Raw genomic sequence first — 22,332 nt, 5'->3', positions numbered from 1 at the left:
CAGAACATATTATGAGCGGTGAGTGGAATTTTGTTCCGCTGACATTGCATGGTCATGGCTGAAGGCCTAAAAACTACATTCTCCGGAAGCCTCTAGGGCTGAATGGGAAACACCTGGGTGCATGTGAGGAAATTGTTTAATGGAATTATTGTTTGAGTGTTTGTAATTATTGTCATGTCCACGTATATATAAGCTTGTTTTTTGTCTGTGTTGGTGGTGGGTGTACAGAGAGGAGGTACGGGAGAAGAGGTTTTTGTGTTCGAAATTTGTTTTTGTTTGAAACTTTTATTTTGGCTCTGTGAGCTGTGTTTTGTGAAAACTTTTGTATTTGTTTTTGTGTGTTTATAGCTTTAACCCACAGTACTTGTATGAGTGTTAACTTCCTGTCACAAAGGTAAATAGTGTGTGCTGGATTTCCCATCCCCCTATCAAGTTGTGTTGACAATGTCTCTTTGTTCAAGTTAAATAGTCCAGTTCAATGCACATGCAATATAAAAAACAACATGCAATTTAAGAGTAGAAGCAAAGTATTATACAGATGTAATGCAATAAGTGCTATTGCTGCTTAATTTTGAACTGTATTAAATGTAGTAAGTCATGCAATGTATTATCCCAGTAGAGTGGGAAATCATGTCTACTGTTTCAATATTGCACTGTAATTTAAATTTGAAATTCTTATTTCAAGAATATTTAAATGAGAACTGACTGCAACTAAATATTTATTTTGTCTTTGTAGCCATTTAAGAAATTATTCTTTGGTTTAATATTATTCGATAAAATGATTCTTAAACTTCTTTCATTGTAGAAAACTATAATAATAAGAAACACTTTTAAGAGTATAATGATCCTAGAAATCCTAGGAATCTGTTTGCTGCAGAATACATTTAAAAGCCACGGGCAGTGGCTTAATCTTTATCTTTTGTTTCCAGGTTCACATTGAAAGACTGATCTCAGCTGTGTAAAAAAGTGGTGAATCAGTCACTGCTTCCTTTGTTCTGGTCTGGGGATGATGTAGACTATGGCACACCTTCTGATATTAGAATGGTTGAATGGATTTCATAGTTGTATGTGTCTTTTGTACACATGGCCATCTCCTAATTAGTAATCTTTCAATCCGGAGATGGCCACATTCTGCACGAGATTTTTAACATGCGTAGTCGACAACCAATTTGTAATAAATCATTAGCTGCCGACAACACATTCTCACGGGATTTAGTCTGGCAGAGACGAGCTCCAAACATCGTCCCTGCCAAACCAAATCAAATTAAAACAAACTGATACAACACATCATGTTTTTAAACCCCAAACAATACATTTAAATCATAATAATAAACCATACTTTTTCCAACTGTAAATACATTTCCCAGCAGGGCTCTGCCCTGCCATATATTCACATGAAGGGCTCTTCTACCCTGCTATATTCTATTTAAGATAATAGGGTTCCTGCTATTGGACTTGATGTTTTAAAAGGCTTGTTGTTATAGGCAAGATGACTGCCTTGCTTGTTCCCTCATTGGTTTGTGTTTAGTTCTGTTGTACGCTGCTTGAATTCCACCCATATTGTGAACTAAATAAAACATATCTATCAATACACTAGTGTAGCATGCAGCTGGTGCTAGAACTTTAGCTAAATAAATCGTATCTATCAATACATTAGTGTCTCCGCTGGGTGCCAGAGTTCGCCTCCTCCTCCCCAGCCTCCACCTGCTTTTTGTCTTCGTCTAATGGGGAGGGCAGCTATCCTGTCCCCCTGCTCATGGCGTCCCTACGGTCAGCCTCTCCACTTATCTGCAAGCTAATTTATGGGCAGGGGTGCCTGAAAAGGCAAGGCTAAAGGTCAAAGAATGTAGTGTAAAATATGCGTAATGCAGTAGTGTTTAATCTAGTCTAGTCTATGTTTTAATAAATAATATATCGCATGAGTTTCCTGACTGAAATATTGCTCACTGCATTGACGAGCAGCTCTGTGAACAGGATGGCTTGCAGTGGTGACGTCAGAACAAGGAAGTAATACAGAGATGACTGATGATATAATGATGAATGCACTGCTGTGAGTTTATTTAAACAGAAATAAAAGTTTTGAACAGAAAACAGCACACCAAAACAGGAAGCGGCACTTGCGGCCAAAATAAAAAGGTAAACAAAAACGTACTAACAGACAAAACAAGTGGACGAACGTTAAACAAATAAATACCATGCTGGCCCTCCAGCACGACTTAGCAATTGTTCTTTCTTTCTTTCTTTCTTTCTTTCTTTATTTTTTTTTAACTCTCCTCTCCAATCCCGTTCTCCACTCACGAACACACAACCTTGAGTGAGTGAAAACGTGCTTCTTTTATACAGCTGTACCAAGACTCGATGCTAATCAATCATTCAACTGGAGTCTCGGTACAACTGCACATGAACTAATGAAGTGCAATTTCCCATGCTCACATATTATTACAGTTTACATTTTAAGTCATTATTCTGAAGCATGCGCACATCTTGCTTTACAATTTAAATACTTTAAACAGCTTTACATTTTACGATGAGCAATACCTTTATCGTGGCTACACCAAAAATGCCAAAATAAGTGACAACATAATCTCCAGAAAATTAGTGATGATGACTATGAAATAAAGTGTACTCCAGAGCAGTGCCTCTCTAAAATAAAATCCCTTGTGAGGGAATATCAAAAAACAAAAAAAACCCCAAAAAACCCATGCATTCCCAAAGCCATGATGCAAGCCCACTGTCTTTGCAACCTCATGTTTTTAGAAACGGCTAATTGTTTTCGCCTTGTTGTTTGTCTCATCCTTTCATGTTCTGCTCGTCTCTTAATAATGATTGAACACCAAAACAAAATACTGTACATGGACAGGACGGCAAAACATGCTGTATTACACAACAGCGGATCCATTTCCAACAGATGTGACAGCGGTTGTCATAGAAACGAGTTCATATCCGAACACTGTCGATTTAAACATACATGAATGTGGACAGGTACATTGCAGCTGTATCGGTACTGTACAGGTATTGAAAAGTCAATTAGGACAGAAAGTGGTTTCGTACCAGTATATTCTATACCGAAACAAACTGTACTAGTATAGTACCGGTACAAGAGTGAACAGGGCTTTACTTACTTGTTCGTAAATACTGTGAATTCGTAGCCTCTGTCCTTCCTAGAAGCGCAGTTTATTATTTACTATTATTGGGGGTGTGTCACGTCAGTAATGGGCACACCCTATTGTCCAATCTTTGTTGAGGCTCGCTAGCAAGCCCCTTCCTCAGAGAACGTTTTGGAAGGATACAGCAGCATGTGAGAAGGAAGTCACTCTCTTTGGACTGATCCACAACAGAGCAGATCTCTAACACTGCCCATCTATTACATACTTGCCGGTTGTCGCTGATTCGGGACTGAGCACCATTCCACTGAGCCTAGGTAGGACGCACTGTTATTAAATACAATACAACAGAGATTACTGTATCACGCAGGAGTCCAACTACCCCATTCATTCATTTCGCATGCATAGAAGGATGACCTGGCTGTCGGTTTTGTATGCAATGAGATAAAATAAAAACAGTAACCATAACTGACCCTGAAGATCTTTTATGTTGAGCTAGCAGACCCTTAAGAAAAGTGTGGTTACAACTGGTGCCCAAACAAGGGCCTGCGTTCAGTAGCGACCTGAGTAAATAAAAGGGAGATGCAAGAAATATATATTAATATCAAAATACATGTTTGCTCATTAAAACTAAATTTGCTTGCTTCACTGGACAAAACTGCTAGTTAAAAATATGAAAATAACCAATTCTTAGCGTGTGTTGTGAAGTAAACACTTCCTGTATTCTAACTGACATGAATACATCCGGATCAGCCATGGAAAGCCCTGCTGGTGTGCGAACAGTGGAATTGCTGCCTGGAGCTCCCTCTAGTGGTGGCAGCATGGCAACTACTTTTCAAGCTAATTCCAAAGTCATTGAAAGCAAAGCAGCTAAATTGGAACTGGCAATGTTAGATGAGGCACGAGAAACCGACCCACTAGCGAATTTAAAGGGGCAGCACCATATTTTCAATCAAGAAAACAAACCCAATTGTTCTGTTTTAAAAAATATGCTGCAAGGTATTTTGGATAGAATGCAGAACCAAAATCAACATATTAATAAGAATTTAGGGTCAGTGCAAAAACAATCTCCATAAGGTTGCCGATGGCCTTAACGAAGTTTGTGACATTGGGAAGACAACAGCTTATATTATGGCCCAAATGGCATCTTGTGAATGTGTTATTTCCAAGCAAGATGTAGCTTTGGAGAGTATGGAAGCTGACAGGCTCTGTGCAAGAAGGTCGTCAAGGCATGCAGCAGGACGTGGGTGCTTTGAACCAGAACCTACATAGCAAGTTTGACTCGGCTGCGTAGAGGTCAGACACATTCAAGAGACCATGGCTTGTGATGGAGGCATGCCTAAACGATACACCCAGACCACAATGTCTAAGACTGAGAATGCTATAGCAGATTCTCCTGCACTAAGCCCCAGAGTTTCTGAGCTCCAGTTTGCACCCCCTTACCTCCATCACAAGAAACGTCTTGTCATGGTGTACAAGCCCTTTCTCGTCCTCCACCAGCTCCCTGAATATGGCAGTAAAGTGGGCCCCAAACCTTTTGAGTTTGTTCCTCTTTTTGAACGATACTTCCAAGCACAATGTATTCCAGAGACCCAGTGGCTACTGCAGATTGATTTCTATTAAAAATGGAGTGTACAGCAATGGTGGCATTATAAACGGAAGCAGCTTCACAGCTGGGAACAATTTCTGGCCTACCATGAAGGTCTCATGAGCAGAGAACAGACACAGAAGGACCTGGAGGTCAGCCAGCACACTGATGAGCCACTAGAAGCATTTGTCTGGAGAAAATAAATACAAACTACATTCTCAAATATACCCACAATACTCTGACTCACTATATTATTGGTCTCTTCCATCTGGATTTCAAAGTTTTAATGCGGTCAATGGAACTGAACACCATTGAACAGCTAGTGCAGTGGGGCAAGACCTTACAATGAAACCTAAAGGTGAATAGAGAGTATAAACAGCAACAAAACTCCTTGTCAAAACAGCAGCAACAGACAGGAGCCCCCTGAAGGGAAAGGCCAACAATAAAAAAAAGTATTATCCTGAAAAGGTTCAGTCCTACGTGGATGTTCAGTGTAGGTCATGCAATAAATCTAGACGCTTTTAACAAAAAGAAAAGAATATTCAGAAGTACATTTAGTACAATAAAAAGAATATAAACAATAAAAACAGGAAAAGAACATTTTAAAATTATAGCAAATAAAGCTAAAGACAAAGCACTCAAACCAAATAAATAGGGATAAAACTATATATATATATATATATATATATATATATATATATATATATATATATATATATATATATATATATAATATAAATTAAAATATATAAAAGCCCTTCCATTTATTTTTAAAAATTGCCAATGGAGGTGCTTCTTTCACTGTGCATGGTAGAGCGTTCCACAGTTCAGGTGCTCTATGACTGAATGCTCTACCACCCATCCTTTGCTTTAAAATGTCCTTGGGACAGATGTCCTTGGGACAGATAGCAGCCCTGCATCTTGGGATCAGAATGGCCAGCCAGGGGTATACGGGACTAAAAGATCCTTCAAATAGGACAGAGCCAAACCGTTTAGGGCTTTATAGGCAATAAGAAGGACCTTAACGTCAATCCTGGACAGCACCAGGAGCCAGTGGAGGACTGCTAACACTGGGGTAATGTGCTCTTTTTTTGTTTTGGTTAGCACCCTGGCTGCAGCATTTTGTGCAAACTGCAATCGTGATAGAACACAGTTTGGAATTCCAGAGAACAGGGCATTGCAATAATCAATCCTAGAAGATATAAAGGCATGCATCAGTCTCTCAGGCTGTGAAAGGAAACGCCTCACCTTGGCAATATTTCTAAGGTGAAAGAAAGATACTTTAATTGCTGACAATACAGTGCCTGACAATCTCACAAGATTCTGGAGACAGTCAATCAGGGTGACATGGTAAATGGTGTCAGAAGCAGCTCTTAGATCTATGAGAACAAGAACTGTAGGTGAACCTGTGTCTGCGGACATAAGGACATCATTCATCATGCACAAATCATAATGTTGTATCTGTTGCTAGAAGAAATAATCAGTCAAATGTGTGTAAACAAATCTTTCTGTTTTTCTGCTTGTTTTCCTTGTTGTTGCTTTCCTTGTGAGGGGTTACTGAGAGCATGCCAGTCAGGAAACTCATGCAATAAATTATTTATTAAAACAAAACAACTACACCACTGCACTATGCATAATTCACACTACAGTATTTGGCCTTGCCTTTCAAGGTACCCCTGCCCATAAATGAGCCCACAGATAAGTGGAGAGGCTGACCGTAGCAAAGCTATGAGCAGGGGGGCAGGATATTTGTCCTCCCCAGCTAGACGAAGCCAAAAAGTAGGTGAAGGCTGGGGAGGAGGAGCTGAACAGCAGAGACGTAAAGGGCGTTGTAATTAGAGGTACATCCTTCTTTGCCGATGATCGGATGTATTGTTTATCGAAAGATGAATAGATTCTAGCTATTCAACTGAACAATGTGTTCTGAGTATTGAAGTAACTCTAATATGCTTGATGTCTGTGTGATTTGATCTAAGGTTAGAAGTGAATTCCCTGCTTGAACCACCACTTTGCTTAATTAAATGAAAATGTATCTTACGCATGCTTGTTAAGAATAGCATGAACTATGGTAATGCTTTAATTCTATAATACTTACTGTATACAACCTTTTTCATTGTTTTGTTTTGATACCACCGTGGCCACTAATGGGCTATAGACTGGCCAACACCCACATTAGTCACTTGAGCCAAAATAAAACATAAATGATACATGACGGCAGTCCCATTCAGGTGTTTTACATTTTTCTAGTGCTTGCGTGTGATAAGAACTGTCTGTCATCAGACAACCCTAGTCCAGCTTTCAGCAGATAGCACTCCTCCGTGTCTGCTCCAGAGTAAATAAAGAACAGTATACCTTTCATAATGACAATAATGCTTCAAGTGTGTCTGCTCAGTAATCGACCTAGTCTGGGCACTCTCAAAGAAAAACAGAATTAAAGTTACTTAAAGAAATGAGTAGAAGTATTTTAAAAGAACCACTTGCAAGTATAGTAATTGAAAGTAAAGGGATTTTTAAACTGATTAGGGAGCAGATTTGAGAATGGAATCGCCCGCAGCTCGCTCTTCTCTTGTGGCTTTAACATATTGATCAGGTAACTTCACAGGCAATATCTTCCTTACTCATCTTTGAAATGTTTGTTCAATTATTTACTACTTTTTTATTTCTTTGGTAGTAAACGCAGAAGTACATTTGTGTACATTTCATTTCAATAATTTAATGTAACTCATGGCAATGAAATAAAAAAAAACAACATTTTGAGTACATAGGCAGTAGAATACTTTTGAGATCACAAGAGGCACTCTCACAAATCTCAGTATCATTTCTCTGTTATATACAGTAGAGGTTGCACTCAGTCATGTGTGTTCTACATACACTGGATATCTCCTTTTCTCTGTGTTATATACAGTAGAGGTTGCACTCAGTCGTGTGTGTTCAACATACACTGGATATCTCCTTTTCTCTGTGTTATATACAGTACAGGTTGCACTCAGTCATGTGTGTTCTACATACACTGGATATCTCCTTTTCTGTGGAACTGCACCTGGTGTGCACCCCTCTCCTGCAGAGCACAGCTGTTGGGGTGTGTAACTTCTGTTCTTCTGGAATTCTGGTTCAGCCTGCACCTGCTTCACTGGGAGACACACCCCAGAGTTCAGCGCAAGTTCAGAATCTCCTTCCTGCCTTGGGCTGTTTCCACTTCTCAGACATAGCCATGGACACGTTGCCTTTCCAGTCAGCACACAATGTGAGACTAATTCCTCATGTAAGGTTACCCCTTTACTGTGAGGCTCTCCTCTGCTGTGGAATGAGATACCAAATATTTAAACATCAAGCACTCAACCATCATGCATGACTGGCCTAATTTAAACAACAGTTACACAAGGTTTTAAACTCTTACACCCTTACTAGTGCAAGCAGCATTACCATCAGTGCCCATTTTTTGTTGTTCTTTTTTTCTGGGATGAATCAATTGTGCAGTAGGTCAATGTCCTGGTTACAGCCAGCCCATTGGAGAGTAACTGAGCTACGCCACAGGAAGTGATCTGATACCAAGAACCATCAGCAGCAGAAGAGAAAGTGGACCACTGATAATATTGCCAGCGCTTATGGATCCTCAGCTAATGCTCTATCCTTACACTATTGCATTACTAATATGTCATTATAAACATAGGCACCTAACCCATGGGGCAGAAGGGTTAAGCGCCATTGAATATGGGGGGGGGGGTCAAACTATATATTTTGCCCCTCCCAGTTTTTTCGTTCATATATGTATTGTGGCGAACCACGAAATTGCACAACATTTTTATACTTAAATGTAGGGAAAAATATCTGACGGAAGAGAGTATAAGACCATTGTTGTCCTTATTAATAATTGAAACTCACATTAGTTTAATAATAAATATTTAGTTATATTATGTCCCTGAATGACTAAAAAAATTAGAAATAAACGCTGATGATAAAAAAAAGGCGACTCAATATTTACCAATGTAGCTCATGATGATATCATCGACTGCATTGGTCTGGGGATGGTACGTGTCACATATTTATAGCATCAATTTTTATTTATTTATAGATTTTGGTGCCTAAAGATGCGAGAATAGGAAGTGCTGGCAGTGGGGCTCAGCTCATAACTGTTCTCTTGTTAATGTATCGGCACTGTATGGTTGATCTGCACGGCCTGTAATAATGTCATGAAGCAGCTGTTTCAACTAATTACACTGAACAAAAATATAAACGCAACATGCAACAATTTCAAAGATTTTACTGAGTTACAGTTCATATAAGGAAATCAGTCAATTGAAATAAATCATTAAGCCTTAATCTATGGATTTCACATGACTGGGAATACAGATATGCATCTGTTGGTCACAGATACTTTAAAAAAAAGGTAGGGGCGTGGATCAGAAAACCAGTCAGTATCTGGTGTGACAGCCATTTGCCTCATGCAGCGCGACACATCTCCTTTGCATAGAGTTGATCAGGCCTGTGGAATGTTGTCCCACTCCTCTTCAATGGCTGTGCAAAGTTGCTGGATATTGGCAGGAACTAGAACACGCTGTCGTACACGTCGATCCAGAGCATCCCAAACATGCTCAATGGGTGACATGTCTGGTGAGTATACAGGCCATGGAAGAACTGGGACATTTTTAGCTTCCAGGAATTGTGTACAGATCCTTGCGACATGGGGCCGTGCATTATCATGCTGAAACATGAGGTGATGGCGGCAGATGAATGGCACGACAATGGGCCTCAGGATCTCATCACGGTATCTCTGTGCATTCAAATTGCCATTGATAAAATGTAACTGTGTTCGTTGTCCATAACTTATGCCTGCCCATACCATAACCCCTCCGCCACCACGGGGCACTCTGTTCACAACGTTGACATCAGCAAACCGCTCGCCCACACGACGCCATACACGCTGTCTGCCATCTGCCCGGTACAGTTGAAACTGGGATTCATCCGTGAAGAGCACACTTCTCCAGCGTGCCAGTGGCCATCGAAGCTGAGCATTTGCCCACTGAAGTTGGTTACGATGCCTAACTGCAGTCAGGTCAAGACCCTGGTGAGGACAATGAGCATACAGATGAGCTTCCCTGAGACGGTTTCTGACAGTTTGTGCAGAAATTCTTTGGTTGTGCAAACCCACAGTTTCATCAGCTGTCTGAGTGGCTGGTCTCAGACGATCCCGCAGGTGAAGAAGGCAGATGTGGAGGTCCTGGGCTGGCGTGGTTACACGTGGTCTGCGGTTGTGAGGCCGGTTGGACGTACTGCCAAATTCTCTAAAACAACGTTGGAGGCGGCTTATGGTAGAGAAATGAACATTCAATTCTCTGGCAACAGCTCTGGTGGACATTCCTGCAGTCAGAATAACAATTGCACGCTCCCTCAAAACTTACGACATCTGTGGCATTGTGTTGTATGACAAAACTACACATTTTAGAGTTGCCTTTTTTTGTCCCCAGCACAAGGTGCACCTGTGTAATGATCATGCTGTTTAATCAGCTTCTTGATATGCCACACCTGTCAGGTGGATGGATTATCTTGACAAAAGAGAAATGCTCACTAACAGGGATGTAAACACATTTGTCCACAAAATTTGAGAGAAATAAGCTTTTTGTACGTATGGAAAATTTCTGGGATCTTTTATTTCAGCTCATGAAACATGGGACCAATACTTTATATGTTGCGTTTATATTTTTGTTCAGTATAGCATTGCTGTGTGAGGGCTGGCATTTAGTGTTTCAACCAATTAGCACTTGCCATGTGAGGACAGGTGCTTATAGTTTCAACCTATCAGCCCCAAGCATTGCACTGCTATAGAGAGTATTTACTTTCCGTAAGTCTCTAGCATCCAGCACTACATAAAAAACATTAAGGCTGAGGTGATGCTCCGATTTATCAATGCATCATATCATTTGACAACTATCAATAGCCAAGCCTGCGCATCGTTTTTGTGTAAAGTGTTTAAGCAAAGAAAAGCTTTTATTTTTTATTCAATTTGGAATTGGACATTATTTTGTAGCATTAAGCGCAGAGCTTCTCTGCTCCCCTCAGGTCACTGACTCTGCATGCGATTGATGGGATTAGATCTGTGCAGGAGTTAAGAGCTTTGTGCTACAATAACAATTACTGTATCGACCGAGCTACAATGCCTTTCGATGTTTGACAATTGTTTTCTAAAGTAAGACGACAAGAAAGAAAGAAGCACTGGTTAGTGAGTGGCTACCAGGGATGTGCACAGTGCTATACGGGATACTGAGATGTCCACATTTTTTTTTTTTTAAGAGGATGCAGGGATTCGCATAGTGATATATGGGATACTGAGACCTCCACGTTTTTTTTTTTTTTTAAGAGGTTGCAGGGATTCGCATAGTGATATATGGGATACTGAGACCTCCACGTTTTTTTTTTTTTTAAGAGGATGCAGGGATTCGCATAGTGATATATGGGATACTGAGACCTCCACGTTTTTTTTTTTTTTTAAGAGGATGCAGGGATTCGCATAGTGATATATGGGATACTGAGACCTCCACGTTTTTTTTTTTTTTTAAGAGGATGCAGGGATTCGCATAGTGATATATGGGATACTGAGACCTCCACGTTTTTTTTTTTTTTTAAGAGGATGCAGGGATTCGCATAGTGATATATGGGATACTGAGACCTCCACGTTTTTTTTTTTTTTTTAAGAGGATGCAGGGATTCGCATAGTGATATATGGGATACTGAGACCTACGTTTTTTTTTTTTTTTTTTTTTTTAAGAGGATGCAGGGATTCGCATAGTGATATATGGGATACTGAGACCTCCACGTTTTTTTTTTTTTTTTTCGCATTGAGGATGCAGGGATTCGCATAGTGATATATGGGATACTGAGACCTCCACGTTTTTTTTTTTTTTTTTTTTTTTTTTGATATAGGATGCAGGGATTCGCATAGTGATATATGGGATACTGAGACCTCCACGTTTTTTTTTTTTTTTAAGAGGATGCAGGGATTCGCATAGTGATATATGGGATACTGAGACCTCCACGTTTTTTTTTTTTTTAAGAGGATGCAGGGATTCGCATAGTGATATATGGGATACAGACCTCCACGTTTTTTTTTTTTTTTTTTTTTTTTTGTTTGCAGGGATTCGCATAGTGATATATGGGATACTGAGACCTCCACGTTTTTTTTTTTTTTTAAGAGGATGCAGGGATTCGCATAGTGATATATGGGTTACTGAGACCTCCACGTTTTTTTTTTTTTTTAAGAGGATGCAGGGATTCGCATAGTGATATATGGGATACTGAGACCTCCACGTTTTTTTTTTTTTTTAAGAGGATGCAGGGATTCGCATAGTGATATATGGGATACTGAGACCTCCACGTTTTTTTTTTTTTTTTTTAAGAGGATGCAGGGATTCGCATAGTGATATATGGGATACTGAGACCTCCACGTTTTTTTTTTTTTTAAGAGGATGCAGGGATTCGCATAGTGATATATGGGATACTGAGACCTCCACGTTTTTTTTTTTTTTTTAAGAGGATGCAGGGATTCGCATAGTGATATATGGGATACTGAGACCTCCACGTTTTTTTTTTTTTTTAAGAGGATGCAGGGATTCGCATAGTGATATTTGGGATTTTTTTTTTTTTTTTGCAGACCTCCACGTTTTTTTTTTTTTTTTTTTTTTTTAAGAGGATGCAGGGATTCGCATAGTGATATATGGGATACTGAGACCTCCACGTTTTTTTTTTTTTTTTAAGAGGATGCAGGGATTCGCATAGTGATATATGGGATACTGAGACCTCCACGTTTTTTTTTTTTTTTTTTTTTAGAGGTTGCAGGGATTCGCATAGTGATATATGGGATACTGAGACCTCCACGTTTTTTTTTTTTTTTTTTTAAGAGGATGCAGGGATTCGCATAGTGATATATGGGATACTGAGACCTCCACGTTTTTTTTTTTTTTTTTAAGAGGATGCAGGGATTCGCATAGTGATATATGGGATACTGAGACCTCCACGTTTTTTTTTTTTTTTTTTTTTTTTTTAAACGGATGCAGGGATTCGCATAGTGATATATGGGATACTGAGACCTCCACGTTTTTTTTTTTTTTTTTAAGAGGTTGCAGGGATTCGCATAGTGATATATGGGATACTGAGACCTCCACGTTTTTTTTTTTTTTTTAAGAGGATGCAGGGATTCGCATAGTGATATATGGGATACTGAGACCTCCACGTTTTTTTTTTTTTTTTTAAGAGGTTGCAGGGATTCGCATAGTGATATATGGGATACTGAGACCTCCACGTTTTTTTTTTTTTTTAAGAGGATGCAGGGATTCGCATAGTGATATATGGGATACTGAGACCTCCACGTTTTTTTTTTTTTTTTTTTTTTTTTTTTTTTGGATTCGCATAGTGATATATGGGATACTGAGACCTCCACGTTTTTTTTTTTTTTTAAGAGGATGCAGGGATTCGCATAGTGATATATGGGATACTGAGACCTCCACGTTTTTTTTTTTTTTTAAGAGGATGCAGGGATTCGCATAGTGATATATGGGATACTGAGACCTCCACGTTTTTTTTTTTTTTTAAGAGGTTGCAGGGATTCGCATAGTGATATATGGGATACTGAGACCTCCACGTTTTTTTTTTTTTTTAAGAGGATGCAGGGATTCGCATAGTGATATATGGGATACTGAGACCTCCACGTTTTTTTTTTTTTTTTAAGAGGATGCAGGGATTCGCATAGTGATATATGGGATACTGAGACCTCCACGTTTTTTTTTTTTTTTAAGAGGATGCAGGGATTCGCATAGTGATATATGGGATACTGAGACCTCCACGTTTTTTTTTTTTTTTAAGAGGATGCAGGGATTCGCATAGTGATATATGGGATACTGAGACCTCCACGTTTTTTTTTTTTTTTTTAAGAGGATGCAGGGATTCGCATAGTGATATATGGGATACTGAGACCTCCACGTTTTTTTTTTTTTTTAAGAGGATGCAGGGATTCGCATAGTGATATATGGGATACTGAGACCTCCACGTTTTTTTTTTTTTTTTAAGAGGATGCAGGGATTCGCATAGTGATATATGGGATACTGAGACCTCCACGTTTTTTTTTTTTTTTAAGAGGATGCAGGGATTCGCATAGTGATATATGGGATACTGAGACCTCCACGTTTTTTTTTTTTTTTTTTTTTTTTTGCAGGGATTCGCATAGTGATATATGGGATACTGAGACCTCCACGTTTTTTTTTTTTTTTAAGAGGATGCAGGGATTCGCATAGTGATATATGGGATACTGAGACCTCCACTGAGACCTCCACGTTTTTTTTTTTTTTAAGAGGTTGCAGGGATTCGCATAGTGATATATGGGATACTGAGACCTCCACGTTTTTTTTTTTTTTTTTTTTAAGAGGATGCAGGGATTCGCATAGTGATATATGGGATACTGAGACCTCCACGTTTTTTTTTTTTTTTAAGAGGATGCAGGGATTCGCATAGTGATATATGGGATACTGAGACCTCCACGTTTTTTTTTTTTTTTAAGAGGATGCAGGGATTCGCATAGTGATATATGGGATACTGAGACCTCCACGTTTTTTTTTTTTTTTAAGAGGATGCAGGGATTCGCATAGTGATATATGGGATACTGAGACCTCCACGTTTTTTTTTTTTTTTTGCAGGGATTCGCATAGTGATATATGGGATACTGAGACCTCCACGTTTTTTTTTTTTTTTTAAGAGGATGCAGGGATTCGCATAGTGATATATGGGATACTGAGACCTCCACGTTTTTTTTTTTTTTTTTAAGAGGATGCAGGGATTCGCATAGTGATATATGGGATACTGAGACCTCCACGTTTTTTTTTTTACATGATTCATTGCATAAAACAGCTTCGTAATATAAACAAATTGATTGGATAGGAATGAAAAGGGGAAATGTTGTCTTTCACATCTGCATTTTAGAAATGCAATACTGTTATAGTTTGCATTTTATTAAAATGTCTTGCATAGTTTTTCTCTTGATTGATTGTTACTCTCACTGGTTACGGGTTCAAACTACTTTTTGGGGAGATTTTGCTTTGACACCCAATTGGTACAAATCAACACGAATAAGGTTATATATATATATATATATATATATATATATATATATATATATATATATATATATATATATATATATATATATATAATTACTACTGCATATGCATAAACTGATGCAATCAATTTAATATGCATAATAGTTTTTAAAGAGTTACTTGCAATGTTACATAATTAGGCATCGCCCCTGCCTTACTTACTTAACATACATGTCAATATATTTATCCAAAGGCTACATGTTGTTGTAACTGCGGCTGGTTTTGTAGGTAAGTGTAACAGGATGATAGCCTTTATCTTCAACTCGCAGAATTGATTTTCTCTCATGAAATCTGAATTAAAAACTGCCATGCTGCACAAGTGAACACCAGACATTAAGCTTTTTAATGAATGCTATGATCTTGTCAGTCATAAAGAGAGGGATCATATCACATCCCTGTAGACTTTTGTTGAATTCACAGAGCCAATCAGACACATCAGCGAGATTAGCAAGCATTTCAAGCCACTGTGAATCTTGGACAAGTCCAGCATAAGGAAATCTTTGTTTCTCCAGAAAAAAAACATTGCTTCTTGTCTCAGCTCAAACAAACATATCAAAACCGTAGTACCTCAGTATGAAAAAAACAATTTCTGATGTTCAGAACACACAAAGCACAGAAAACAAACTTGCATTAGTTAGTTGGCCTTTGATGCCTCATCAAGCACCTTGTGAAGATCAGCAGGCACATTCTTAGCAGCTAAAGCTTCATGGTGTATTGAACAATGAGTCCCAGTAGCATTGTGTGCAACATGCTGAATTTGAGTTACCAGACCACTGTTCTTTCCCGTCATAGCTCTGCACCATCAGTACATACCTCAATACACCGCTCTCCGTCCAGCCTAGTCCATATTTAACTGTCTCAAAAAAAGTGTCATGAACGCTTTCCCCAGTAGCTCAACGTGCATCTTAGAGTTGTGCAGCGATGTTCACGAACATCAGCAGCCATTTCATGAAGGTGATGTACATCCGAATTGTTTGAAAGGGGTGTAACTTTTAATTTACTTGCGGAATCAGGTCCCAGTGTATGGTTGCAATGCCTGCAGCACATGTTGCTATAAGTGATTCAGCAATGGTGTGGGGCTTAGCGCTTTTTGCTATGCTTAACAGTTTTCAGCAGCCCGGCAGAGACAGAAGCAGAAGCAAAACTTCGCAGAAACTTGTTTAGAGCAAATAAAAAAAGGGGAACACTGCAAATCTGATGTATTTGACTAAGAATTTTATTAGAACATTTATTCTTCTCATGTGTTTATATATATATATATATATATATATATATATATATATATATATATATATATATATATATATATAATATATATATATATTTTTATATTTTTTTTTTTTAAATTTTTCAACAATTTGAAATTTCAAGGAACAAGTGGGGATGAGCATGTACTCTCTTTGACTACCTAGTCTTAGTCTAGACAACAACCTCTAGGCTATTTTTTAAATCTCTTTGACCACACTTTCCTTGTTGCCCAATCTGATCTACTCAAGGAAATCCTGGCATTTGGCATCCATCCATTCCCATCCCATGTTAAACTGCACAGCAGGGGAAATGCCCAACATCAGGTCCAATCAGGTAAAAGATTAACAAGGTACGGCTGAAGCACTCGCAAGCACCATTGCCAGCAGGATGATATGGTATAGTATGGCTTGTCCTGTACAATTTGCACAGTTCCAGAATGATTTCAAAATTAAAATTCCTTGGTCAGAATGCAGGTGGCGAGGTGCCCCAAATGTGGCTGGAACACATGCCGCCACAGGGCCTTTGCTGTTGTCAAGGCAGTTTGCTTAGGAGTAGGGATCGCCCCAAATGAACTTTATAAAATGGTCTGTTATCACTAAAACATTTTGAGATCCATCTCTGAATGACAAACATAGACTGTAAATTAGCTCTCCATTTTTTAAATGCCATTGCCGAGTTTGCCCCTAAATCTAGAAAGCCCTGTAGCCCCTGCATAAAAGGGAAGCATAAAAACTGAAGTCACTGGTGCAACATGTGTTCCTTCACCGGTCATTGTGGTAAAATACAAGCACAGAATAAAAAAAAAGGTCACTTCCCTGCCTCAAGGGGGCACACCAGTATAGTCAAACACCACTTCCGAATTAGAGGCGGAAGACCCCCAAAATATATTCAGAATGTCCCAACACAAATTATTATATAGGATACAGGCTTTCTATGTGTATATTTCCCACAATGCACCAGACAGGATATCAGAATTGAAGTTAAATTATTTTTTTTAGAAACCACAAATAAATGTACGTATTTGCACTATACACTTGATTTCCAAACACTCACAGCTACTGTTCAGATAAAATAAGAGTTATATTGGTTTCAGAACAGCAGAGTGCATTCAAATAGGGCTTAGGGGGCAGATTTGTTTTTATTTATTTATTTATTGCATTTATATAATGTTTTTATAGAAAAGTATCACAAAGCACTGTACAGTACATAGCAGAAAAAAGAACACCGAAACACCTTTTAAATACCAGTATTACACAATACAAAAGCATCAATTGTAAAGTTACATTAAAACCCACTAAGCTAAGAAAAACATTTTATAAAAGTGTGTTTTTAGTCTTGGCTTGAAAAATGTAATGGTCCCAGCTTCCCTGACAAACGTAGTCAGAACATTTCATAATTTAGGAGCTCTACAAGAAAAAGCCCTCCCTCCACCCATGTTGCTTTTATTGACCCTAGGAATAACCAGCAGCCCCACATCCTGTGATCTCAGAGTGCGGTTTGGAAGATACAGGGTCAGTAACTCCTGCAAATAACTAGGTGCTAAAGTAATAGGAATGAAAAGGCGTTTGTGTATTTACACCAAAATTCTGATCCCTGGTTAGTTGTATAGCATTTCGTATATCTATTATGGTGGGAGATTCAACAGCCTGCATTTTTTTTTTGTTTTTCTTGGCATTTTGGTTGTTCTTGGCACCTTTTGATTACGTCATCACTCTGCTTCCTTCAGTCTGCTTTTCCTTTGACTGAGAGGAGGTAAGCACATCTCCGTGCTCGTAATAAAATACTTAATTAAAGTTATTAAGACTGCCTAATTATTAATAAAATATGACGTGACATATATACTACAACTCAGAAAACACTACAGCAGTTGTTGTATTCTCTAAAACTGTGATAAAGTCTTTATTTAATTTATTTTGAACAAAGTGGTTTTTGCTTGCCAGATAATGATTCGGCCTTCCACGTGTGATACACATTGGTTACTGTATTCCTTTTTCTAATAGGGAATAGAGGAGCAGAAATACATGGAAGCTGATGTTTTTGTTTTATTTAAACTATATTTTGCAGGTATGTTGAACTCCCTTGTTATGAATAAAAGAGAAAGCTAGTTCACACTGCTAACTATTGTATTTTATTTTTGTTTTCGCCGACTCCAATAATACTGGTTAAAATGGTTGATTCATATAGAGTAATATTACACATATGTTTTATTCAACATTGCTATGGTACCCACTTTGTGTATTTTTGATTACTGACGATCTACAAATTATAGAAGTGAATGCTAATTATTTTTATTACTCACAAACCTGGCAAGTTTTGTGCTCTATTCATGTACTGTATGTATTTTTTTTATTTTTTTATTCTTCTCTTAAAATGAGAGAGGCATTATTATTATTTGTTACTGGTATTAATGATTACAAGTATAGATAAGGTAAAATTGTGTAGTAGAATAAATGGTAGATCGTGTCTCAAAATATATACAGTATAGGTTTAAGCTGTAACATAAGGAGAATGTGATATGTGTAAAGCTTCAGTCTGCTTTTCTTTTGGCTGAGAGGAGGGAATAGAGGAGCAGAAATACATAGAAGCTGATGTTTTTCTGTTTTATTTTAACTATATTTTGCAGTTCTGAGAGATTAAAGAACACTCTAATCAGCAATGCACTGCCTTAGTGTCCTTCATTGACCAACACACAGTAGCTGGCCTGACAGGCAGGGAAATCTTCACTACACAACAACACAACGCAGAGTAATACAGAAGTGGTAGCCAACTCAGGACCGAATTGTAAAATCAGGAGCGCCCCGGTTACATTAATACATTCAGGGCCTTGTAAGTTAACAGCAAAATCTTAAAATCAATTATATACAGGGAGCCAGTGCAGAGGCCAAAACAAGGGTAATACATTCAACTTTCCTGGTTTTTGTCAGAATTCTAGTGGTGGTATTCTGAACAAGCTGCAAGCAGGATACCACACGTTTTAGGGACACCAGAAAAAAGAGCATTACAATAATCAATTACAAGTGCATTACAATAATCAGGACGATGATTTACAATAAAAACAAAAAGCACAAGGAATTTCAAATCCACTTTGCTATAGTATTAGTTCTTTAATTTGAACAGAACAAGGTTGCATATAATCTCAGAGTCAGCTATGAGGCTGCAAGACTATAAAGGTGACAAAATAGAAAGTACATAATCAACGCTGAACTGTGATCCTCTCTGCTCACTGTGGATGAGGCACTGTGACTTTATATGTGGGCGTGATTTGAGAAACACAATGAGGGACAGCTGTTATTCATTTAGATTACCATTGCAATTTAGAACAGTATGGAGAAGACACCGCTTCATCTAATAAACAAGCCAAACATGCAATTAAACTCAGCAGTGATAACTATGGTAAGAAAAGAAACAATACATGCACAAATAAAGTGACAGTCAAAACTAAATAATAAAAAGTATAAGCAAATAAGACTTAATATTAAAAAAATATACAAAGTGCATTCATTACATCACAAGCAGGCTTTTTCAAAAACCAGTCCTTATTATTACACAATGTAGTTCGCGAATACTGAAACTCTTGTAAAAGCTTGTATTTGTAAAATAGTCACACAGTTTATTATGTTTTCATAAGAGATTAACTCTTCTTTGCATCATTGACTCCTCTCTTTCATAGTTACCAGAAGAATCGGTAAGAAAGGTCAAGGAAGAGACCACATTAAGATCAGACCCAATTCTAAAGAGACTCACCGACCACCCTTCACAGGTTAACATGTAACCTCCACAAACTGTGGTATATCTCGTAACTAAGTAACTTCTGGATACGTAAAGATGTAAGCGAGACCTACATATATGAAGGAAGGGGATAAAAGCATCTGCCAATAAATAAATAATAATGAAAGGTAAGAAGAGGAAAACCTTGGTTTGTTCTTCTTTAAACCTCAGCATAATGCATGCAGGATATCAGGCTGAGCAAAGGGGTTTCCCCAGATAGACAATCCAATTAAAGGTGTGGCTAAACCACCCTCTCCTTTTAGAAGTTTTTGTTTATCCATTGTTTACCTTTTATTACCATTTTTACTCAGCGCCTGGCATCCTCTAGTGGCCAGATATTGAGATTGCTAATACATTTTGAACCTGTTGACAACCCAGGGTACACTGAATTTATGTTGTTCAGCGTGAGTCAATAGAAGTACAGATCTTGTTTCATACAGAACCTCAAACACTTGGCTTAAAAGTTTAATCGCTGAAGTTCAAGTCAAATCCAAAGACATCTTATACTTTTGTGTTCTGCCTGGTTTTAATGTATTTCCACAGAATAATACATTGCATTCTTTTCTTTTCATGTATTTCACCACTTCGTGTTGTTTTATTTACTAACAGACATATGTTTTATGGTCAACTGTTTGTGGACTTTTTGATTACTTCTTAACTTCTTAAAATATTTCTTAAAGCAACAAAACCAATTCTCACATCTGCATCATGCTATAACCAGGAATGAGAAACAAAAAAAGTTAATACTTTTGATTAAGTAGCGCTAATTACTGTGTAATTACATAGTAGTTACTTAGTAAATACATGTGTACCGAAGCATAATTACATTGTTGTTATGCATAGTTACAGTGTACTTAATTTGTAAATCTTATTGCACTATATATGTAAGTACACAATTATATCAGAAAAAGGTTTAGGGTTAGCTTAAGTAAGCTTGAGACAAGTAAACTTAAAACAAGTGATCTTTTTCAACCATCATACATTACACATGCATATCTGCAACTTGCCAACAGATTATGTCTGCAAAAAAAATATGTTTAATCGCAGGCAGGCACATTAGAACAAACTTGAGAAGCTTGAATTTAAATGATAAAGAATGAATCACTCTCACGGATGTGTCGCTGAACTGCAGTGCCATGTGTGTGTAAAGATTCCAAATGAGATGATGCATCGTAAACAGCATTGAAGGAAAAGTGATTTCAAAATCAATACCTGAGGGAGTGTGAAACTGGAGATAATAATATACCAAGAGACCCAGCCTTAACCCAGAGAAACATCCTGATTGCACCAGAACCCAATTATATGAACACTGCTGTCAAAGAAACATTCTGATTGCACCAGAACCCAATTATATGAACACTGCCATCAGAGAACAAGCCTGATTGCACCAGCACCCAATTATATGAACACTGCCATCAGACAAACATCCTGATTGCACTAGCACACAATTACATGAACACTGCCGTCAGAGAAACATCCTGATTGCACCAGAACCCAATTATATGAACACTGCTGTCAGAGAAACATCCTGATTGCACCAGCACCCAATTACATGAACACTGCCATCAGAGAAACATCCTGATTGCACCAGCACCCAATTACATGAACACTGCCATCAGAGAAACATCCTGATTGCACCAGCACCCAATTACATGAACACTGCCGTCAGAGAAACATCCTGATTGCACCAGCACCCAATTACATGAACACTGCCATCAGAGAAACATCCTGATTGCACCAGAACCCAATTATATGAACACTGCCATCAGAGAAACATCCTGATTGCACCAGCACCCAATTACATGAACACTGCCATCAGAGAAACATCCTGATTGCACCAGCACCCAATTACATGAACACTGCCACCAGAGAAACATCCTGATTGCACCAGCACCCAATTATATGAACACTGCCATCAGAGAAACATCCTGATTGCACTAGCACACAATTACATGAACACTGCCGTCAGAGAAACATCCTGATTGCATCAGCACCCAATTACATGAACACTGCCATCAGAGAAACATCCTGATTGCACCAGCACCCAATTACATGAACACTGCCATCAGAGAAACATCCTGATTGCACCAGCACCCAATTACATGAACACTGCCGTCAGAGAAACATCCTGATTGCACCAGCACCCAATTACATGAACACTGCCATCAGAGAAACATCCTGATTGCACCAGCACCCAATTACATGAACACTGCCATCAGAGAAACATCCTGATTGCACCAGCACCCAATTACATGAACACTGCCATCAGAGAAACATCCTGATTGCACCAGCACCCAATTACATGAACACTGCCATCAGAGAAACATCCTGATTGCACCAGCACCCAATTACATGAACACTGCCATCAGAGAAACATCCTGATTGCACCAGCACCCAATTACATGAACACTGCCATCAGAGAAACATCCTGATTGCACCAGCACCCAATTACATGAACACTGCCATCAGAGAAACATCCTGATTG

This window comes from Polyodon spathula, chromosome 1 (assembly GCF_017654505.1).
Source record: "Polyodon spathula isolate WHYD16114869_AA chromosome 1, ASM1765450v1, whole genome shotgun sequence".
Classification (NCBI taxonomy): domain Eukaryota; kingdom Metazoa; phylum Chordata; class Actinopteri; order Acipenseriformes; family Polyodontidae; genus Polyodon; species Polyodon spathula.
This window is presented reverse-complemented; position numbering follows the sequence as displayed.